The 14,730-nt window shown below is 34.7% G+C and overlaps 2 protein-coding genes across 4 annotated transcripts in view; one reads left to right on the top strand and one right to left on the bottom strand.

Moving 5' to 3' along the window:
- Positions 1–1,416, bottom strand: part of LOC136031792 (glutamine-dependent NAD(+) synthetase-like) — a 131,112-nt gene extending 129,696 nt beyond the window's left edge. Inside the window, exon 1 of one of the 2 annotated variants that reach the window (XM_065711577.1) lies at positions 1,289–1,416. The gene's annotated coding sequence lies outside the window, so the exon portion shown is untranslated. Of the gene's footprint in view, positions 1–950; positions 1,039–1,288 lie in introns of those variants that run through there. The other variant, XM_065711578.1, reaches the window with a different exon arrangement.
- Positions 1,417–10,514: 9,098 nt separating this feature from the next.
- The window catches only part of LOC136031794 (uncharacterized), a 42,036-nt gene continuing 37,820 nt past the window's right edge, over positions 10,515–14,730 (top strand). The window contains exon 1 of one of the 2 annotated variants that reach the window (XM_065711582.1): positions 10,515–10,528. The gene's annotated coding sequence lies outside the window, so the exon portion shown is untranslated. The other variant, XM_065711581.1, reaches the window with a different exon arrangement.

The raw sequence follows: 14,730 nt of genomic DNA on the forward strand, positions 1-14,730 counted from the left end.
GTTTCTTTTTCCATGTCACACTGGTATGATTGGCTTGGCTCTCAAGTAGGGTATTTTTTAGGATTAGCCATGAAGCTTCCACATCATCTGAGATAAGAGTTTGCAGATTGGCATCTATCAGCTATTCCACCATCATCATGTAATTAGTAAAGGATTGCTTAGTATATTGTGATGGTTTGGAGTTGAGTTGTATAGATGAGAGGACTGGCATGTGGTCATTAGAGCCAATCAAACTGAGAGTCTGTGTCCTGATCACCTTTTCTGGGTCATTGGTTATGACAAGGACAAGTGTTGAAGGATTTGTCCTGGATGCATTCTTGTGGGTATGGTTACTGATTGGTACAGAAAATTATCAGCAAGGACTTGCTGATTTCCCAGGACAGACTTTAGCCTGTAGACCCATCCTTGAAAGTTTCATTTTCCTAACCTAACCCATTTCCAAGATAGTAAGCAGTCAATCAATTAGAATTTTAACAGAATTTCAACATAATGAATAAAGGGTAAAGACAATAGCAAGGCTAAGGCAATAATTCCAATGTATTGGAAAAATTTTCTCTATTTTGTGAAGTTGTGTTTGTTTGATATGGAAAGGCAGTGTGGTCTTTGCTGCTATTTACCAAATTCAACTAATTTCCAAGAATGACAAAAAACCCCAAGTCTAAAATTTTACCTAGCCTATGCCTAACCTATGTTATAAAATGGATTACAGTGATTTTTTAAGGTATGATTGTTTTAAAGTATTTTCTCTGAGAATATAAGGTATTCGGTACACTTTAGGGTTCATCTAAGGACTTGACATTAAGGCTAAGGAACTTATTTAGGGTAGCCTACATTTTAGGTTGCATGGCAAAAAAAAGGCATCAGTTGTATGTTCATCTTTTCCCAACATCAGTGATGGAATCTAGCATATATATTGATATTGTGCCCTAAAAATTGTATGGAGTGTTTACCTTGTGTTATAGTTTGTTTCTGCTTCTTTCTTCTCCTGCTGATTTCAAATTATAAGTCAAAGCCACTCAATAAATTTTGAATTTTATGTTTATATGTTGAAGTTGCCAATCAAAGTTGAAGTTGCCAATCAAGGGTTAAAGTACTTTCTCTGAGAATATAAGGAATTCGGTACACCTTGGGGTCTATCTAGGCTAAGGAATTTATTTAGGGTAGCCTACATTTTAGGTTGCATGGCAAAAAAAAGGCATCAGTTGTATGTTCATCTTTTCCCAACATCAGTGATGGAATCTAGCATATATATTGATATTGTGCCCTAAAAATTGTATGGAGTGGTTACCTTGGTGTTATAGTTCGTTTCTGCTCCTTACTTCTCCTGCTGAAAGTCAAAGCCAATTCATAAATTTTGAATTTTACGTTTATATGTTGGAAGTTGCCGATCGAAGGTTATCGGGTGAATTTAAATGATAGCCAAAATGTCGGTGATTGCCGACTTTAATGACGACATATTTCTGACATCTTTTGCAGAAGCCAACAGGGGTAAACAAGAAGTGTTGTATTGGAACCGACCAAACTTCTTCTTAAACTGCTGGGGATGAGGAAAGTATAACAGCATAGGAGCGTTTCCACAGCATAACAGTATAGGAAAGTTTCCATAGGTCTCTCAAATTTGTCCAAAACCACTACTGCCGGTTTTTCTATTTTTTTTTTTTTGTCAAACTTCTATTTTACTTTTCAAATAGTCAAGCTTATTTTGTATTTACAAACATCAAGAAGAAATAAGAAAAAGAAAATTTCAGTTTAATAAAGAGGTAGATAACTTCGAAGACCACACTGCCTTTCCATGACGAAAGTAGTCATGGAAACTACTTTCGTAAAACTTTTACTGCTGATGATGAACACTGTATATGTGTTCGAAATATCCAGTTAAATAATTTTATATCTATTCACTGTCAATAAAAAGGTATCATCCCTATTTTGAACTGTTTTACTTTCTTAATAAAGAGGTTCTTTGCTTTTTATTGTGACTTGTGAGGATCTATCCCTTTACATTTTCTGTCGGAAATAAACAAAAGTTTACAGGTTTGCAAGCCCCAACAGAAAACAAATGATTTCTTTAAAATGCAAGATTTGTTTGAAAGTGTTTCACCTAAAATGCCTCAGAATAACTTTTTCCGACATTGAGGTCATAAGACCAATGTGGAAATGCAAGCAGTATGTGTCAGCTTCTCAAAACGCTGCTAAACAAAGAATTACAATCACCCCGGTGTCTATGCAAAAGCACTCATCACTATTTAATGAAGAGGGAGTTGTATATAGTAGTAACACCGAAAACAAACTTCAAATTGAGGCTATCAGCATTAAGTTAAAACCCTTACCTGAATAGTGCCGCTGTCAAAATCTTGAAGGTGATGAAAATATCTCAAAATATGATTTTTTTTTATTATTTTTTTTTTTTTGCAGAGAGCTGGAACATTTGACAGTCTCAACTGATTTGTTCAGGTTCTCCAGCAAAAGAAATTTGATTTTTTCCTTCAGCTAAAACTAGCAAAAATATTCACTAAAACTTGTTCCTTGGGAGAAATGTAAATGAACAAAGACTTACGGAGGCAAGTTTGGTCCCACACCATGTGATTGAGCCAATATTCACTTCCCCTTAAAGCAAGATTTGAGAAATGGCTTCGCGAAGGGAACTCAGAACAACTGTCTCAGACGTTAAAGCCAAGGAACAGCTAGGATAAGTAGTGTGCGTTGCTAAGAAAAAAGTTAGAGTCACACGGATATCCATACTGAAACAGCTGCCAATACGTAGTCAATAGACAGCTGCATTTAGTAGCAACAACAGGAGTAGAAACCACTATGGAATTTGGCCACAATATATTGCCCTTTAACTTAAGTTACAACCAACGTTTAAACACTGCTCCTGCTATGATCTTTGAATTGATGAATCTACATTGGAATGCTTTTTTTCTGGAAAGCTAGTATCGTGAACGGCCATTCCAACTGATTTTTCCTTTTTTCTTTGTCATAGAGCCCTATGACCCAAATTCAGATGAATCTGCAGTCAGCAGCAAACGAAATATCTCCTTTCCGTCAGCTAAAAATGTGAAAGAATACTCAGCAGAACCAGTTCACTGGGACTAATCCAAATGTGCAAAGACTCACGGCGGCAATCCTAGTCCTATACCCTTTTATTGAACCACTGATTGACTTCTCATTTTAAGCAGAATCTGAGAAAGGCTTCATGAAAAAAGGTGATTACATTCTGTTGTATTTTGTTTTCCACAATCAGAAACAATCTCAGACAAAGACTGAATCATACAACTTGCGAACAGTAAGAATCTAGTCGCATAGTTGAAGTAATAGGACTTAACAGAAACTCTGAGACTTAAAAAACAACAACAGAATAAATAGAAACATATTTCAGTTGTCAGGTCAGACAAACGTAAGAACATCCTGAAACACACTCATAATCTTTGGTGATCTGAAAGATAGCAAGTACGAAACAATGAATAAATCAATCCAAACCTTACCCCTATAAAAAGAGCAATCATGAGGCAGCATAATCCATTGCCAAAAAATATACATAAATAGAACTGTAAAGATACCTGCTAACATTTCTATAGGCTATTAGTGACAGCTTCTTAGAAAAACTAGTCTAAGAACCAGCTCAACATCTTGGAAAACGTCAAACGTTATTAGAATATATCTTATCGCTGATTCCAATTGCGTAGATCTCCTAAAGTTGCTCTGACTAATTAGGAGGTCTGGTCACGTAAGGATTGCTACTGAAGGAAAAAAACAAATACCAAGACCAAATGTAGACCGATCCGAATTTATTTCAAAGAAGGTCGTGAAGCTATATGAGTAGATTTAAGCAACATTATAGGCAGCGCAATAGGCAGCGCAATAGGCAGCGCAATAGTGCTGCCTAAGTAAGGAGCTTTTACACCAAGGCGCTTCGTATCGAAAGAGCTGTCGTAGAAACTTCGAAAAGTGCTCATTCGATTAGAAATTGAAAGGGCTCGTACGCTTTTTAGCGGTTGAAAGTGATTAGAGTGCAACTAACCGCCCTCCCACGCCCACTATTTTCCCAAATACGTTAAAATAAAAATTTGAGATAGCGATTTTGTTCAATCTAGTTGAAAGATCCGGACATTATGTCTTTGAGGATGACAGCCCCTCCTCCATAGCCCTCGGGGCAAGGGTTTTAAGTTATGCCCTAGGGGGTATTTAAGGCTTATATACAAAGAGTGATCGTATAAACGTTGGAGAGGGCTCACTGATTGTTAATCAGAATTTCTAGTGCCCTCTTTAAGATTTAGAGTGATTGGAGGGTATATACCTCCCACACCTCGTATTTTCCCGAAACTTATCTGATAAAAGTTTTGAGATGGTCATTTATTGTCTTAGAAACTTTTGAAAGGACTTATTAGATTGGATATTGAAGAGACTATTGTTTAGTGTAGTTAAAAGGTTCTGAAATTATGTCTTTGAGGATGACAGTCCTCCACTGCCCTCAAGGCAAGTGCTGCAACTGGGGGTATATAGAGTTTGTGTGGAAGGATGGTCATAGAAACTTGGGAGGGCCCCATTGGATATTTAATCATATGTTCTTGTACCGTATATAAGATTAAATGTGATTGAAGGTCGTATACCTCCCACACCTCGTATTTTCCTTAAATGAATCTGATAGAAATTTTGAAATGGTCATTTATTGTCGTAGCAACTTCTAAAAAGGCTCATTCGATTGGAAATTGAAAGGTCTAGTACTCATTTTAACATTCCAAAGTAACCGCAGAGTAACTAACCCTCCTCCCACTCCCACCATCTCCCAAAACACATCCAATCAAATTTTTAGATAGCCATTTTGTTCAACGTCGTTGAAAGGTCCTGAAATTATGCATTTCAGGAATAACAACCTCCCTAGGGCCCTCAGGGTAAGGGTTATAAGTTATGCCCTGGGGCAAATACGGTGTATATAGAAAGGGTGATTGCTCCCCCCACACCTCGTATTTTCCGAAATTAAAGTGATAGAAATTTTGAGATGGCCATTTGTTGTCGTAGAAACTTTGAAGAAGGCCGACACGACCATTGTTGATCGGATACATTTATTTTTTTATCAGTCTTTCTCAAATCTCATCTTTAATTCACAACAGATTTGGGCCTATTCATTTGGTAGTAACTCCGCGACGTCATTCGCAGGACGCTGGTCCTCTCCATTGTTTATCAAGAGAAGTAGAAATCTGGTAAAAATAAACAGTAATCAATAGATTTTTGTTATAAGTTTTGCTATGTGCTATTTCTTATTTTGTTTGGATTCATGTTTTAGCAAGTTTTTTTTTAAAACAGAAAGAGAATAAGTCCACCTATAAAATATGTTTTTGATATGATCGTTAGTCCTCAGTATCATGTTTGTACAGGACAGATATCTTAGGCAGCGCAACAGCATTGCCTAAGTAAAGATGAATATTGGCACAATGTATTATCTATTTATTTTATATTTTTTAGACCAGGGCGCTTCGTATAGAAGAAGTTGTCGTGGAAACTTTGAAAAGTAATCATTTGATTGGAAATTGAAAGAATTAGAGCCCTTTTTTATAGACAAAAGTAATGGGAGGGCAACCAACCCCCCTTCGGGTCCACCATTTTCCAAACACACTGTCACTGAGAGAGGTATTCATGTTTGAACTTCATTTTTCAAAAAGACTAAGGGAAAAAGGTGAGCTTTTAGAGAATGTAAAGGAGAGGGTTGAACTAAATCAAAACATGTTATGTATTACAAATTGTCAAAAGGGTGTAACTAATAACTGACTGGGCACATCAATCTGGAACTTTCAGGAAATGATAAAGAATATGATGAAAAAGATAATATTTGTACGCTAACACACCTACTACAATTACAGCTAGTCCCCACCGTCACATCTATAAGGGAAGGCCGACGGGATCATTGTTGGCCGGAAACATTTATTTTTTGGTCAGTCTTGTCTCAAATCCCATCTTTAATTTATAACAGGTTTGGACCTATTTGTTAGGTAGAAACTTCGCGATTCACTCGCTGGACGCTGGTCTTCTTTATTGTTTATCAAGAGAAGTAGAAATCAGGTAGAAACAAAAGATGGCTTCGGTATTTCAGAACTATTACAAAATAGTTGAAGTTTCTAACAGCTATGCATTCCTAACAGAATTTATTATCAAAATTAGTAGTATTTTTATTCGTTGTTAACACAAAACTTTAAATACCGTATCACAAAATTCATCGTTTGTCTTCAAATATTAGTAAAAGCCGAAAAAAACTCCTTCAGGCAAACTTCATAAGTAATATTAGAACTGTGTGATGTGGCTATAGTTATTGTCAATGAAAATCAACTTATCCACTCTGTGTGGACTAAGGCCGTTTCTCATCTGCGTCACTATCATGGTTACTATCAGAACTACCACTAAAAAGAGCCTTTCAGTGGTCAAACTAGTCATAGGCAGCACAGTAGGGCAGCCTCAGTGAAGAGGGATGTGGGCACAATGTATTATTTATTTATTTTTTGGTTTTTTGGTTTAGACCAGGGGACTTCGTATCGAAAGAGATATTGTAAAAACTCCGAAAAGGGCTCATTCAATTGAAAATTGAAAAGGTCAAAAGAGATTGGAGGGCAACTAAACCCCTCCCACACCCATCATTTCTCCAAACACATTCAATCAAAATTTTGAGATTTCCATTTTGTTCAACGTAGTAGAAAGGTCGTGAAATTATGTCTTTGAGGATGACAACCCCCTACATCACTCGAGGCATGGGTTTTAAGTTATCTCCTTGTGGCATATGAAGTATGTATAGAAAGGGTGATGGTATAAACTTCAGAGGGGGCTCATTGGATTGGTAGTCAGAAGTTTCATTGCCCTTTTTAAGATTCAAAGTAATCGGAGGGTGGATATCCCACCCTACACCTTGTATTTTCCTGAAATGCATTTGACACAAATTTTGAGAGGGCAATTTGTTACCGAAGAAACTTCGAAAAGAGCTCATTCAATCAGAAATTGAAAGCGAGCGCAACACTGAAAAGTGATTAGAGGGCAAGTAACCCTTCTACCACACCCACTTGAAGGTTATTTGACTTTATTTTTGCTCGTTTTTGGCTTAATGGAGCTCTTTACTTTTCCTTGAAAAACTTTTTTTGTGGAAAAAGTTTTTTTTTAATTAATACATAAAATAAATCAATTTAATCTGAAATACGATTACTGTCGCCCTTTCATCAGAATACCAGGCTTTTGCATGTACCTGTACTTCGACTGAAATTAAGTTGGGATGAAAATGAATACTTACCACCGTTTCGCTCTTTTTAAACATTTAATTATAGAAGTCTGATTATGAAAAACTGCGATTTTATGGAGATATACAAATTTTCACTGGAAAAGTGTATAAATCTTACAGAACTTTATAAATCTTGTTTGAAGCAGAATCATTCCTACGAAGAGTGGTACCTGGGGAAAGAAAGTTTCAGTGCCCCCCTCCCAATTCAATTATAAGAAAAAAGCCGAATGATAGTACTACTGTCATTTTTTTCAGTTTTCCCGCGTAGTATTTTTTTTATTATGTATACTCTTATAGAAGTAATTGAAAAGAGTGGCTACAGCACCTCCCCCACTCAATGAAATTGTAATTTGAAAACCTCTAAGCTTAAGGTCGCTTAAATTATCTTCATCATTCACTTTCGGTTGTAAACAAAAACAAAAAATTTCTGTTCGGTTGTAACAAACAAAAAATTTCTGAAAATCATCAATAAAGCAAATGAAGTTAAATAAACAAAAAGAGAGAGCATTATTAAAGACAGTTTTTGATGGAGTTTTCTGCATGACCGACTTCTTGATACATGATTTGGAAAAAATTTTCCCTGAGTTTCCTACTTTGGCCTGAGTTTTTCGGTTAAACTAAGATAAATGTAAAATAAGAAAATAAATTAACAGAGCGAAGACGTTTGAAACTGTAACATCTTAAGATCGAAACGGCTACTTTTCAATATAAGGATACTTTCGAAATTCTTTCAAATCAATCCCTTTCGCTCTTTTACTGAGAAAAAAAAGACTTTCAAGTTATGGTTCAATTTTACTTTTTAAGATTTTATCCCCTTTCCATAAAGTGCTCGGTAATATCCGAATAATAATTAATTGCTTAACTTTCCAAATAAGAGTTTGAATTATTGTTTGGTAATTTGTGAAGCAATTTACTTAATTATCTGTGTTGTGAATTGTTCAATAAAGCGCACTTATCAATTTACCGTTAAGGGAGATTGCAAAAGCAGCTCTTCGAATCCTTCTTGCAAGAGTTTCCATCTGGTTGAGGTTTGAACAGAATATAAATTTTAATTGTTTTTGGCTTAGGTTTAATAGTAATTTCTGTTTATTCTACGCTTGACATGAAAGATTTGTCAAATTAGACTTCATTTATTAATTCATAGTAATTTCTCATTTGTTTTAGTTATAATTACTTTTTTACTTTATTTTTACTGGTATGACACATCGCATAGCCCCCTACTTGTTTTAAATTCAAATTAAATTTAACTTTACATTAAGTTTGAATCTACTTATTTAAATTTCTGTTTAGTTTTAAATTAACGTAGCTGTATCATGCTTAAAGTGCAGAAATACTTGTAAGACTTTTTTCGGTTGTAAAGCCGAATGATAGTACTACTGTCATTTTGTTTTTTTCAGTTTTCCCGCGTAGTATTTTTTTTATTATATATACTCTTATAGAAGTAATTGAAAAGAGTGGCTACGGTACCTCCTCCGCTCAATGACATTATAATTTAAAAATCTCTAAGATTAAGATTGCTTAAACTATCTGCAGCATTCAATTTCGGTTGTAAACAAAAACAAAAAATATCTGTTCAGTTGTAACAAACAAAAAATTTCTGAAAGTCATCAATAAAGCAAATGAAGTTAAATAAACAGAAAGAGAGAGCATTATTAAAGACAGTTTTCAATTGAGTTTTCTGCATGACCGACTTCTTGATACATGATTTGGAAAAATTTTCCCTGAGTTTACTACTTTTGCCTGAGTTTTTTGGTTAAACCAAGATAAATGTAAAATAAGAAATTAAATTAACAGAGCGAAGACGTTTGAAACTGTAACATCTTAAAGTCGAAAAGGCTACTTTTCAATAGAAGGATACTTTCGAAATTCTATCAAATCAATCCCTTTCGCTCTTTTACTGAGAAAAAAAAGACTTGCAAGTTATGGTTCAATTTTCCTTTTTAGGATTTTATCCCTTTTCCATAATGTGTTCGGTAATATCTGAATAATAATTAATTGCTTAACTTTTCGAACAAGAGTTTGAATTATTGTTTGGTAATTTGTGAAGCAATTTACTTAATTATCTGTGTTGTGAATTGTTCAGTAAGCGCATTTATCAATTTACCGTTAAGGGAGATTGCAAAAGCAGCTCTTCGAATCCTTCTTGCAAGAGTTTCCATCTGGTTGAGGTTTGAACAGAATATAAATTTTAATTGTTTTTGGCTTAGGTTTAATAGTAATTTCTGTTCATTCTAAGTTTGACTTGAATGATTTGTCAAATTAGACTTCATTTATTAATTCAATGTAATTTCTCATTTGTTTTAGTTATAATTACTTTTTTACTTTATTTTTACTGGTATGACGCATTACATAGCCCCCTACTTGTTTTAAATTCAAATAAAATTTAAATTTACATTAAATTTGAATATACTTATTTAAATTTCTGTTTAGTTTTAAATTAACATAGTTGTATCATGCTTGAAGTGCAGAAATACTTGTAATACTTTTTTCGGTTGTTTTTTTCAATAATCTTAACGCAGTTGAAATCTTTTACAAAAATGTGAATTTCCTACAAAAATTGTGCAATTTACCTTTAAAAAGACCAATGGGAACAAGAGCTACCAGAAAAAGTTTTTCTAGTCAAAGGAAATTTGATTTATGGCTCAATTGGTTTCATGAACACGCAAATATTTCGATAAGCAAATCATTGTAATTTCTGTATTCGTTAGGATTCTTTCAAAGGGGAAAAGTCTTTTAATCTATCACTATATAGTCCGAATACATGGTATGATTAAGGAATATCACTCTACTGTTATCACACAGCAGCATAATCAAGCCATGCTGATTCGAAAACCGCATAGATTAGTGAATAAACTTAGGGAAATAAACGTTAAGGGAAACGCGTAGCCACGTGAAAACAATTTGTTTTTCAAATTATCAGCAATTTTAAAAAAATATTTATTTTTCCTAATTTTACCAATAGCGATTAATAAAGGTTTAGCTTTGATGTTTGTTCTAAATTAATGCGTCACCTACATTCTTTTAAAGCCAGAAATATGGAGTTTGGTTGAATTTCCACCCAAATTACAAACTGTATAGGTAAAATCAAAACCATATAGGCAACTTTATCATTTAAGTATATTGTAATCGCATTATGGGGGGGGGGGGCGAAACCATAAGCAACACAAGCGGCAAACTTTTTAGACCAACAAGTTCTTAGGAGCGTTCCCTTTTTTCAAAATTTGACTCTTTGGTCCTTTGCCTTTTCAGAAGAAACAAACGAATTTTTTACTAGAGGTAAATCAACCTTTCGAATTGAATTTATTATTGAAACTTGTTTTTTGTATTTAAACTATTTTTTATTCAATTTGTATTCATACCTATAATTATCTTTTATAGTTACCTTTAAAACATACATCAGATAGCTTAGGAAAAATATAAGCTTGGCTGCTACAAGATTGTCCACTTAATGCATTTTCTGAAGCAGTAACATTCTAGCTTGGCTGCTCTACAGAGAGAAATTTCTTACTAAAATAAAAGTAACTTTGGTAAATATATTACTGTTCATATTATTGACTTGCCAATAAAGTGAACATACCACTTGGTGCCTTTTTATGCTCTTTCTGAGTATAATAATTGCTTCTTTCAGAAATTCAAATTTAAGTACTTTTTACCCTCATCTAACTAAACCTAAGCTAACCTTATTATAAATAATTTTGGCACTGAGAGAGTATAGCATTACTTTGTCAAAAATGACCAAGAAAACAATACTGAGAAAATGTAGTATTATGTAGTAGCTGTAACAGATCCATTGAACCTTATTGCTTTGAAGTACAAATTAAGGTAATTATTTTGTTAGAAAACAACTGATAACTCATACTTTAATTAAAAATTTGTCATTTTTAAGAGTTCAAAAAGGGCTTAAATATGAAATTTGTAATAGAAGCAATTATTTTATTTGTAGGCCTAAAGAGTATAAAAAAAGGTATTGAGTGGTAGGCTATGTTAACTTTATTGGTAAGACAATGATATGAACAGTCATATATTTACTGTAATTTTAACGGATTCTCTATCTTATGCCTTTTCCAAATATCATTTTAATGCTCCTGGCAATGCCCTTCCAACCCCCTCACAGTCCTAGATATTACCCTAGGATATGTAAAACAAAACTCTGAAAACTGCTAACATAATGCATAAAATTCTAGTTTAGCTACTTTTGCTCACTTACAAAGGGTTTAGGTTAGGAAAACAGAACTTTCAGCAAATTATCTACAGACTAAAGTATATCCCAGGAAGATATTTTGAAGTAAGCACCTCCACCCTTTCTCTAGAAGGCCCTGACCTTTGACTACCTTTGAAAATCTTTGTGTCATAGAAACAGAGCCTTGCAAAATAGATCTTCTGCTTAAAGCAAGAACAAAGAAAACTGTTTTCAGCTTCACAATTTTGCTCAATCCTAATTTATAAGGTTCCAAATATCCACAAATGGATTTCCTAGATTTTGAAAAAAAAACCATTAGTGTGGCTTAAAATTCCAGTCAAATAACAGGAATTGTATTTTTCAGAACTAAAACAGTTCCAGTTCCAAAAATTGTAGGGAGGTATATGGACTAACAACAAGTCCTTTCACCTCTTTGACTTCTTCTTCAGAAAAACTAGCTACTGGAAGCGCTATTCTCCTCCAGTCTGCAAACAATTGATATATACGATTATGAACAATAATACACTGTTATTGATTGTGGGAAGTGCGAGTACCTGAGCTACCTGTCCCCAGCAGTTTAAGGCACTAGGCCGGCCGGTACCAATACGGCTCTTCCTACTCATTCCCGCTCTCTTCTGCACAATCAAAAACTATGGATAAATCGCCTCCCATTAAAAATTGACTTCTTCAAGCTTTAATCCTTATTAAACAATATTTCTCTTCTTTAAGGTATCAATTGCTGCCTTAAATATCTTACGATCAATTTCCCATGGCAGGTTAGAATCCAGGATAGCTGTATAAGTATTTGGAATCTTAGCCAAGGAGCAGAAACGCTTAAGAGCAACAGTCTCCTCACTCTGAGCCTGGCAATCAAATAAAATATGCTGGATTGTTTCCTCTGTTGAAAAGCAGATTCGGCATAAAGGGGAATGATGTAGCTTCCAATTAAATAACAAGCTATTTAGAAGTAGGGCACCTGATTTCAGCCGGTAATATAGCACTGTATTTAATCTTGTATGAAATGGAGATAACATTAATGTACTGTGATTAACTTTGGATCTTTGCCTGATAATATCTCGTGAATTGAGGTCAGAGGAAGGACTAGGAGATAACATGGAAGCCTTTGCTGCTAGAGAATCAGCCATATCATTATATTTTATACCTTTATGACTAGGAACATGTTGAAAATAAACTTCATTTTCCTTGATCCTTAGATTAAGAAGCTGTCTTCTAATATTATATAAATCTTTGTCATTAGCAATTCTATTAATATTTTGGATCAGTAGTAATGCTGATTTAGAGTCGGAGAGACAGAGTATATTTTCAGATTCAATGTTATAATTTATGAGAGCATCCAAGGCCAGGCGGATGGCACATAATTCAGCAGACAAGATAGAAGATCCCAATGGGAGAGGAGAATAAATATTCAAATTCAGGGATGGGATACATGCTCCTGCTCCAGCTCTTTCCCTCTGGACGGATCCATCAGTATATATTTTTCTATAGTTGGGGTAAGCCTTTGAGATGTGTTCAGCCAAAATAGTCTGGATCTCATAATTAGGAATCAAATCTTTACTAATAGAGATAAGTTCTACTTGACAGCTTGGAGGACTCATTTCCCATGGGGGGGACTCCGTAAAGGGATATGCATGAAGCGAATGTTGATTCCAGTTTGGGACCTCCAGTTGAAACTGATTCCATGATGAATGGGCATTGGGACAGGCTGACTTCTCAGCAAAGGTATGTGCATATACAGCATGCTTGGCTCCATAAGCCTGGATTTGCGAGAAATACTTTATCCTTAGACTAGATGCTCTTTCACTTAGGGACACCAATCCCGACAGTGTTCTTAACTTTGACAGAGGAGTATGCTTATGCACACCCAAAGCTATTCGAATAGCAGAATTTTGTAAAGATTCAAGGATTTTGAATGAGGATGGGGGACGAGCTGAAAATATTTGAATCCCATATTCTATATTTGAACGAATATATAATTTGTAAAAATCCAAAATAATCTTTGGGTGACATCCCCACTTACTTCCAGCAAGTCTTTTTAGAATACAAAGTCTCTGAATAATCAGAGATTTCAAAGAATTAATATGTTCATGCCACTGCATTTTAGAATCCATTAATAAACCAAGTAACTTCACTGAATTGCAATATGGGATCTCCCTTGAGAAAATTGTCAGTGGATTAGGAGGGTCTAGAGTACCATTAGTAAATATAATGGCTTTAGTTTTACTGATTGATATTGGGAAGCCAAATGCTAAAGAGAATCTCTGGACTAGACTTATATCCTGTTGAATAAGGCTTTGAAGAAGGCTAATATCCCTTCCTGACTTCCAAATGATCAAATCATCTGCATAAAGGCCAAATGATGCATGAGATACTTGAAATTCAGAAACATACAAGTTGAATAGAAGAGGACTCAATATTGCACCTTGAGGAAGTCCTCTCGTAATGGGGCATTGCTCACCTCTAGACTGATTTACTTGAACGTAAAAATATCTATCAGTTAGAAAAGACTTTATAAAACTTATAAAAGGATACGGGAAATCAAGATTTATTAGGATTTCCAATAATTTATTGTGGACTACATTTCCATAGGCATTCGACCAGTCAAACAGAACAGCCATTGTGACATGTCTTTTTTTGAAGGAGTTACAAACATCAATTTCTAGCCGGGTAATGTTATCTAAAGAGCTATGTCCTTTTCTGAAACCTGTTTGTTCACTAGGAAAGAGATTGTTGACTTCAGAAAACCACTCAATTCTTGATAAGACAAGCCTTTCCAGAACTTTACTAAAGGAAGGTAATACTGATATAGGACGGTAAGACTTGAGATCATTAGATGAATAAGAAGGTTTTAAAGCTGGGAATACCTGAGCAATCTTCCAGGCATCTGGGAACTTTTGACTTGACCAAATAAGATTATAAAGACTTAAGAGGGCTGTATGAAACACCTTTGGGGACTCAAGAATCCACTTCATACAAATACCATCATAACCTGGGGAAGACTTGATGTTAAGAGAATTAAGTGCTACACAAAATTCATCTTGGGAAAAAGGTTTCATCAGAGTACCCTTATAAGAACAGGTAAGAGGGAGATTACAAAAAGGAGGTCGGCTGGGATGAAAATCTGAGCAATCGTTTTTAAAAACATTGGTAAACAGATCTGCCTTCTTTTTATCTGATACAATTGGATATCCATCCTGAATGATATCATATCTACGGTCATCATTAGGCTGCTTTCCACTATTTAGTTGGCTAATGAAATTATGGACCTTTGAAATTGGGG

This window comes from Artemia franciscana, chromosome 10, assembly GCF_032884065.1.
Source record: "Artemia franciscana chromosome 10, ASM3288406v1, whole genome shotgun sequence".
Classification (NCBI taxonomy): Eukaryota; Metazoa; Arthropoda; class Branchiopoda; order Anostraca; family Artemiidae; genus Artemia; species Artemia franciscana.